This window comes from Podarcis erhardii, assembly GCF_964252035.2.
Source record: "Podarcis erhardii genome assembly, chromosome: 5".
Taxonomy (NCBI): domain Eukaryota; kingdom Metazoa; phylum Chordata; class Lepidosauria; order Squamata; family Lacertidae; genus Podarcis; species Podarcis erhardii.
The window spans coordinates 29,907,733-29,917,291 of record NC_138509.1 but is presented as its reverse complement, the minus strand read 5'-3'; the positions used below and the strand labels follow the sequence as shown (position 1 = coordinate 29,917,291).

The following is a 9,559-nucleotide window of genomic DNA, read 5'->3' as shown; positions in this document are numbered from 1 at the left end:
GCTCTGTCACTTGTTTTGGAGGAACTGGACATGGAGGAGGGGGTTAATTTCCTTCATGAGCCCAAATCACCCCATGTGTTAGGTAAGCCGACAGGTGCAAGGTCAGCCAAGCCAGTTGCTATGGCAACAGCCCAGTGCCATCTATATAAAAGTGATTAAGGCACATCAGCTCAGTGTGTGTCAGGGCCAGTCTTGTGAAATGAGTAAGTCCGACCAGAAGCATGAGTTGGGGTCTGTGTTTCATCTTGAATTGCTGGAGCAACAGAAATACTTTGTACTTTGTATATATCTGCATCTGCTTTGAGCTCAGTGTTGTTGTTGCGAAAGCGGCATACAGATATTAAATGAAATTGTATCCCTGTCTCCCTCAGGCTCTTTGCTAACCCTTGTCTCAGTCTCTCAGAAAGAAGCAGGGGTGCGATGAAGAGGTTGAGGTAAAGTTCGCTGTTGCCATGGCAGCACTGTATTGGGACAACCAAGCAGTTGTCAGTGAGAATGCTCCATTTTGTGACAGGAACTGACAGGGTTCCTGCCCTGGTTCTAGGCCTCATGGAAACAATTTACACCTCCGTGGCAGAGAGGAGAGAGAACCGAGAGCCAGGAAACTGCAAAAGAACATATGGGCATATTTTTGCAGAGCAACATGGTCTAATAAGTTCCCCTTACACAAACACTTTCCCTGACTCTCCGCTTTAACTAGAGGTTCAAACTATCGAGCAGTCAGTGTTATATCAACACCTCCAGATCAGCTTCAATAGGCACCCTTCAGTCTAGAAGGGGCAGGGAACTTCCCTGGGAAAGATCTGAGGCTATAGGCAGTGGAAAACGAATTTTCCCATTCCCCATGAAAATTCATCTCATCTTGATGAATTGCAGGACGAAATTTCCTTTATCATCCCAGGGATCCGTCTCATTTGCAAAGGTCCTGGGAAACGTAATTTGTTTCTTAGCCTCCTGCTGTCTGTGGTCTTCTTGCTGAAAAGTGACATCATTTACAAAACCAGTAGCAGCAGTGATGGAGTCCCAAGTTGCTCTGCAAATCATTTTGCAGCCGGCCATAAATAAATATAGGAAATTGTGCCATTTCAATATCGAGAGGGTCGTAGTTAAAAAACGGATTTTAATTTGGATTACAAAAGAAAGGAAAAGCTCTAACCTGCATTATGAATAGCACTTAGGAGGATTAAATCTGAATAGTGCCTAAAAACTACATTATTTTTCAGAAGCAATGCTGTTGACTTTTAATTATTCCCCCTGCACAATGGAACTTTACTTACTTTTCCTCTTTAACTTCCAGCTCAGAGTGAAGTCTGAATTTCTTACAATGATCCGGTGCTGCAGTGGTTTTTATTGGACATAAAGCAAGGAATTGATAACAGTCCAATCCCATAAACTGCTGTGCTGGATTACAGTGTATAAGATCAATCACAAGGTCCCACCATCAATAGTTCTCATTATACTACTTGATCCAGTGCTGTTACAGGAACAGCTATATTAGCCAGGATGCCCAGCCATGGTAAGATACAACAGTGCTATTAAGACAAACAAAGATTTATCTAGCTCAACCTCCAAATCACTATAATTCCTGGATTTATAGAGTGATCTAGACCTGCTAATATTAATGGAAGCTTTACCACTGATTTCAAGGAGATGCAGTATGTACTTTTCAAGTTTGTCTCATGAGTTCTGGTTGCACATCTTCCATGATAAAAGCACTATGCACTTCCTAATTCCTGGACTTACAGTTTGTTTCACAGTTGACTGGTGCTCAAGGGAGTTGAGACAACACAGATGTGGGAAGAGTCACCACAGTCATATAGCAGGTCAATTCTGTGGGATGGGGAATTCCTAATATCCATGAACCCTGTCGCAGAAGAGGCAAAGATTCCACTGTGGCACTCGCTCTACACGGCCATCACACAGGAAGCAAAAATTAACCCAGTTAACCCTGTTGAGAATATGTGAACCTTAACTCTGAGTCTGGTTCTCATCAAGCCATCGCAGGGGAATGAAACTAACTAGCAGGAGGGAGGGAGAGAGAGACAGAGAGAGAGAAAATGCACTCAAATTTCAAGAAGGTTCCCATTGGGTCACCTTAGACCAAGAAGCCAGAGCATCATTTAGGAAAAGCAGAAAGGCAATCAAGGAATGTCCCTTCCATAGAGTCTCCTCTATGATTCAGGCAGTGAAAAAAAAAAAAAAAGAGCACAAAATTCGCTTTTGCTTACACAGTTTAGGCTGCAACCCTGGGAGCAAGCTCCATTGAACACAGTGGGACTTCTGAGTTAACATGTATAGGATTGTGTGCTTAAGCTGATTTTCTGCTAAAAAGCAACACCTCTTGGAGCAGCTAAGAACACTAAAAATAAGAAATTTACAATAAACACACAAAACAATATAAAAGCGTAAAGAGATTTAAAAAACAGGATGTCAGATAAAAACAAAATAGTCTTTAAAAGGACTTTGTGGAATTTAGTGGTGCAGGCAATGTTTTAAAAACTTCCTTTGATAATAGTTTTAAGTTCCTTAATTCTCACTGTTATACTCCAACGTGTCAGAGGATGTTAACCAACTTTTTCAAAATTACTGGTGTCGATCTGTGTGCCATAGTATTTGTTATCTAAACATCCTGTTAGATGACTACAAGCAGGCAAACTGGTTTCAAGTTAGCCACAAAAGCAATTGTCATACAATGGTTGTGATTCTTTCACGGATAGTTGTATACACAAGTTTCGCTCCAACCAAGTTTGGTATGGCTGGGGGGTCCCCTGGATGGCCTGTTTATTCTGCATTCATCCTGATTTGTTAGCACAAAGCTTGTGTGGTGGTTAGACTATGTCCAGCCCTTATTGAGCATTTGTTTTGGTTTATTTGAGAAGTTGTATGAACAACGAGCATTCATCCAGAATTACTTGCAGGGCATTTACATCTTTCTATTATTCATTGGTTCATTCTAAACTTTCCAGTGTGTTTCACCACCACGTGCCAAACTGCAAAAACTCCTGTGTGTGTGTGTGTAAAGTGGATTTGTTGCACTAGGGCAACAGGGCATTTTATCCATTTTAATTGTGCAGACTTGAAGCTCTTGTATGTGCTTCAATCCCTTCTGCAAAATACTGAAAGTCTGCAGGCACCCTGTGTAGAAATAGAACACAGGAACTGCCTTACACCAAGGGAAATAATTGCTCTGTCTAGCTCAGTATTGCCAGCACTGACTGCAGGAGTTCCAGGCAAGTCTCTCTCCCAGCCCAGCCTGGAGAGACTGGACCTGGGAGCTTTTGCATGCAAAGTGTGTACTCTACCACTCTTCCACCAAGATTCTTGGAGTAGAAGAGGGAATTCCGAAAACTCAGATCCCTGATGAGAAGGACAGGCAGTTTTTAGTGCAATTCTATCTACGCTTTGTGGCATTTGCCTATCATCACAGTTATTAATATATGTATGGAGAAACACCAGGAAAGTGCAATGCTTCGTTGGCCATCCCAGAATTGTTATGGATGTTTCTGTGTAACAAACATGTGATGTGCTGAAGGAGAAGTGGATTTTTCCAAAGACACAGGAACAAAAAGAAAAGAAAAGAAACACCCACCCAAACCTTTCTGCTCCTAATTATCTCCTCAAAAACCTCCTATAATTATTTGGGCCTCCAAAATTACTGTATCCTGCTCTTGATGAAAAAGTCATTCGATTCCCAGGGGGAATTCCAGATCACTGACCGTGTGTAAAATTAGGTGGATCTTAATCAGGCAACGGTCCATGTTGGGATCTGCTGAACAGAAAGAGAGATATTCCTGAGATTTTTGGTAATAATCCAAATGAGAGCGAAAATAGCTGTAAAGGAAGGGGGAAAGGAGCTTACAGCCCACTCTTTGGCAATAATTGCAGCCCAGCCTTACAACTGCAACTTCAGACAGACATTCCAGTGAATCGGATGCTGGGACAGCCATCAATCTTCCCACCCACCTCACCTCATGCAGGTTGTATACCTTTGTTCTTCTCTTTAATGTCACATAACCATTAATGCATTTTCCCAGTTCTTCATTGCATCATCATCATTATAAAAAATGAGGAGAGGTTTTGGGTGGCATTACAGGATTAAAGGATTTTGTTAATTAGCATGATGCATAGCTGACATCTCTTGCAAACTTCTAGGAAATTGTTGATTGATAGGTTGATTCATTTTTTAGCTTGGCCCTTCAGAGTGATAGGCATCCATCGACTGAACACAGTGGGTGTGCTTCCAGGTTGCCCCCCTCCCTACATGCTACATCTGTCTTCCCTCTTAGCATCAGCAGATGTGGTAGGAATAGAAGGATTTGGGCCTAAGACTGTAGCTTTCTCATATATTCCAGGGCTGTGCTCTGCCAAGGGAAAGGTGAATAAATGGAACAGTATGTTGGCCTCCTCAAAGCAACACTGATGCTTCGTGAAGCTAAGAACTGTCCACCGAGACTCCTTTTTATGGTTAACCTCTCCTTTCTCATTTCCTGCTCTTACTTATTAAAGATGGCAAATTAAACCCTGCATCCTGCTTGGCAGAAAGTTTCACATGACCCTACCCTTGTCATGCCAACAACTACAAGAGTGCTGGATTGAGCCTTAAGTGTAGAAAGAACAGCGACATTTGCAAGCTGCTCCACCATAGCAGGGAAACCATTGGACAACACTATTGTCACTGACTTCAGTTGCTCAGCTCTCCAATCGGGACCAGCCCTGCTTTTAGGCAGAGTGAGGCAGTTGCCTCCTGCGACAAATGTTGATGGGCTGGGAGTAGACAGAGCTGTGTGTGCCTTGCTGCCTTCAGCTGACGTGGAGGATGCTGTCCCACTGCCAGTGTCAATGTGAGTCAGTCAGTCTGGTCAGCCTTTGCACATCACCTGTTTGTCGCTTACAGGCAGCCCAGTGGGATTCTGTGTGCCATGAAGGTCCTGATGGGAAAACTGCATAGTGCTGTCAGTCACTGCAAGCTTGTTGTCGCTTCCAATCAATTGATTGGTGCCAACAGCAATCCTCCTTTGCTAAGGAGCAATCAGGAGCACTTGAAAGCTCTTGATGTTTCCTTGACAGCCACATTTCTACCTGTCCTATCTCTGATATTATATATGACATCAGGTGTGGGGCAGGCAGTCATGGTTTGGGAATGGGAATAGCCTCATAGCCAAATTGAGATCCATGACAGATCTAACTGGGCCCAGGACCCAGAAGTTCCCCACACCCCTCAGTTAAAGAGATTATATATGTGTGTGTGTGTGTGTGTGTGTGTGTGTGTGTGTGTGTGTAGTTCTCACTCTCTTTTACTTTGAATTGGTTTGTTTTTTAATTATTCTTGTTTTAAAATGTGAGTCGCATGAAGCATTGTATCAGGAAGATGGAATATAAATAGTCTAATAAATAAATAAATTTAGGCATCAGCAGAAAACATGTGTTGATAGAGTTATCTCTCCCTAACAACAGATCCAGTAAAGCTGGACTTCACCAAAATGAAGGAAAGCTGAAACGGTTTATCATATTTTGGCTGCTTGTAATTTGTTTCTGTAGTTTTTGGATCTGCACACTGTAACAGCACACAGAGTGCATACTAAAATGTTACTTTCCCCCCATACACTTAGAAACACTATGAGTGCTAAAGGAGAGGCTGGATGAATGTTGTGTTTCTGTATGGCACAAAATGGTTTGACTGGCAAGTGATGGTGCATAGCCTGTTTCAGTAACAGGGGGGAAAGAGAGTCCAGGGTCCATCAGATTGTCAGCATACAACTACAGCTGTGCTTTAGAGTCTACAGAAAAAAACACATCTCCAATTTTCAGTGACAGCAGTTTGATACAAGGACCAAAAAGTATGTGATGTACTTAATCTCTGTTTAATACTTTGTAATCCAACCCCCTTTAGCTTCCAGGACAGGACGCTGGCCCTGCTAATAGACAGCTGCCTCAGGCGGTCAATTCTGGGTGTCATGAAAGGGCAGCAAATTGTTGGTTATTGATTATTGTTGTATTGTTACAGCCAGGGAAAAGATAGTTGAAATAGATTGGCAAGGGAGAGACCCAAGTGTCACAAAGCAAGATGTGTATGTTGAGACTGTGGCTTGAGTGGACCCATGCAGGGCTTGGAGCATGCCGTAGGGGTCATGTAACTCGAGTTGTGAGATGGGTGTATTCTCAATTTGTGAGAACTCTAACTCCATATAGGTAAATTCACTCCCAATTTGACTTGGGTTCAGAGTAACTGCTGACCTCCTCCATGCTGAGCAGAAGGCAACAGCAAGGGCAGCAGCAGTTGAGCCCCTGGATCCTATTCTTCCCCTTTCCCTAACTTTTAGCAGCTGCAACCAAAGAAAGGCTTCTGACACAGCATCTGAAATGGCAACCTGCCTCGGGCCTATGAGACAGAGGATGTAGCTTGTTTAAAAACTAACAAAGCCCTAAATTGCATTTACTGCAATGTTTTGCTAATCTAGACATACATACATCAGGGAAAGAGGAGTAGACTGCTCATTCAGAATTGACATCAAGATGACATTCAAGGACAACTTGACAGTTCTGCTTCCTCCTCTATAGTTGCTTCCTCAGGGAGTCCTAGATGGGTAGCATGAGTCCGTGTGCCACCTGTATTGGCTACAGCATTGGCAGAGTTCTTGTTCACTTATACTGGACTGGCATTTGGAGCATAGTCCAAATCCTAAAATACCATGCAGCTTTCTCCTAATTTTTATTTTTATATATTTTTTATCTTCTCTTTCAAAATTGCTCAGTAATCTTCTATTCTTGGCCATGGCGGGGGGGGGAGAGATATCCAACTAAGGCATATTCAGCATAGACCTATTACAATCAATGTTAAGTAAGTTGAGTCCATTGATTTCAACAGGGAAGAAGGTGGTTTCTGCAAGTGGTTTAGAGGGAAGTGAGGGGCAGATGTGGCTCATCCACTTGGGAAGGTAGCCCATCTAAGAGAAGGAAAACTCTAATCTTAAACCTCCGCTGCCTTGCAGGATATCTTTGGGAGAAGAAAAAGCTAAGGAATAAGACTGCTGGATGGTGCCTTGTACGCCTCCTTCCGGCAATTCCTGCAGCCAAGCTGGTGCCTAACATATTGCTCGTTTTTCCTTTGGACCACATCTTGTCATCTGGGCAGCCCAGGACCTCTATACACACTGCCCAGGCTTGTGCCCCAAGGAGGTCACTTTGGTGACGCAGTGGTTTGACTTCACCCCCACCTCCATTATCTCTCGAGACAGATGGATGCCAACAACAACCACTGACAGGGCGGGAAGAGGAACTTAGGGTGTTTTCTTCCTCAGGTTCCGAATAAGTTGACCCACCTTGGGCACTAGCCATGGTGAGGAGTGGGGCACGATTTGTTATTCCACCTTATGCAGCAAAATGTCTTGGGAAAGCCCTGGGGTGGGTAATCTTTTAGTGTGTGTGTTTGTTTCTTCGTTGCACTTGCCCTCCCCTCCTTCTGTCCATGAATTGAGTAAAACAAGCCTGGTTTCACCTTGCAAACATAGCTGGAATTAAAAGGCTTTTCCCACATAGGACTGGGCTGAAAGGCGACTGGCTTCCTTTTCACATTTGCAAATGTAGTTCGTTCCTCAGCTGAGCTCTCTTGTCTTCCTATGAAGTTGTTTCTTCTCTCATCCACAGGAGCAAGTTAACAGGGGGCCAGTGCCATCTAGTGGAGATAACATGAAAACACAAACTTGCCCCGCCTTGGCTCACATGGATTTAAAATTAATTGCTTATTCAGCCAATGGTCATTATGAGATTGCTGGGTTGCACAGCAACTTGAGTCGTTTTGCACCATGTGAGACACAAATGCAGTGTGTTTTTTGGAACATGAACAAGAATAGGAAAGGAAAGGAAAGGAAAAGAAGAGGGACCAGGAAAAGAAGAGGGAATGTTGTTGGTCTTTACCTAGTTGGTTTCTTCTCAGGGATAGGTGAACTTCCTCAGCCAGAGACTGATTTGCTCAACCAGCAAGGAATTCAGTGTTACAGTTTTGGGCAAAGATTCTCTGGTATTTCAAGATGCAAAGATACACAGAAGCACACTATGGCAGAAAAAACATTAAGCCGCACAATATCCACCAGGTGGCACACCTACAGTACTCTAAAGTCCCACTTGGGCAAAAGACATGCTACTTTTTTTCCTGGGTACTGCCAGATATATAGATGAGTTACACTAAATTTACAAATTAATTTGCCCCCTCAGTGGTTATTTTCACAGCACTCCAATAATTATGGGCCCAGATTTGTTGTTTTGCCTTTCATTCTCTGCACTAAGGATCAATACCAGCTGTTTTATAATAGCATGTCATTCATTAATGACTTGGGCCAGGAATGCACTTTATAAAAATTAAACAATTACATGTGGGACCCGTGACATTGGCTTGTGGAGTGCTTTCCTTCAGGGTTTCAGGCAAGGAGCCATGTCCATTTTCAGGATACTCCATTCCATTTCCCCTCCATCTCCAGCTGTGATCCCCAGCCCCTCTGCTACCAACACCCTCAGTTTTCTGTACATACATACATACATACATACATACCTAGTGCTGGTAAAGGTTTATTCCCCCTTCAACCCACTTTTTATTCCCTAAACTGCTCCATGAGTTTGACTGGTGTCAGAAACAGCAACTGATCCAGGGCTGCTCTGAATTCTTAAAGCTAAACCCACAGTAAGTTAATGTTGGGGAGCCTTTTAGAAAATACCAAGTTTGTTATTTCCAAACACCCAGGAGATATTAGATGCCACATTTTCTTATAGCAACTTGAGATCAAGAATGTACGTTGCTAAGTCTGGTACCTGTACACAGGAGTAGGGAAAACCAGATTGTTCAGAATCAAGTATATGAAGAGTGGCACTGCCACATGCCACCTTCCCAGTCTCCTGCAACATGCCCCTACCCAACCTCAGGAGTTGTTGCATGCAAGGAGGGGGAAACTCTTATTTGCAAAGACCTACCATGCCATGTTTTGTTTTACTCATTATTAGGGTGGGTGGAAAAGAGGAGAAAACATGCAGCAGCCATACATCTGAGACCCACTAGTCAATAGCCACATTTCCAGGAACTGTTGTTTTAGTTTTTTAAGAAACCAGCATGTTTCCCATGTTACAAGAATGGGTGGTGCAGTAATGTAAGTTTAACTCTCTCAGAGGGAGAGGAAGCATCCTTCACATCACCTGTGAAAACACTCAGAGAGACTCTCACATCCTGGGCTTTCCAAACCCAACACTTTAGGACTCACAAAGCCATGTTTGATCAATATAGTGGCTGAAGTGTAAACATGCACTCATGAAAACCAGCCAGTTGGAAGTGACACTTTAAACCCCTTCTTGGCAGAGCACTGCTCGCTCTCTGCATCTCTTGAACTTTTCAGAATGATGCTCTCTTTTGAGTCCCGCACGTACAAAGCTGGGCTGAGTGTTTCCCTCCCTCCCTCGGCCTTGCTTTGTGTGACTGATGGATGGCCTGAGGGGTTTCCCTCCGCAACCCATTCCTCGAGCCCCCCACCCCACCCCACATGCCTGAATGGCTTATTAGGGAGCCCCTTTGTGGTGT

At 43.5% G+C, this 9,559-nt stretch overlaps 1 long non-coding RNA gene across 1 annotated transcript; it reads left to right on the top strand.

The window, feature by feature from the left end:
- Window positions 1-1,058: 1,058 nt before the first annotated feature.
- LOC309341990 lies at window positions 1,059-9,189 on the top strand. The gene is made up of 2 exons (XR_014156639.1): window positions 1,059-1,516; window positions 6,990-9,189. It is a non-coding gene; the product is annotated as an uncharacterized lncRNA (long non-coding RNA).
- Window positions 9,190-9,559: the final 370 nt, after the last annotated feature.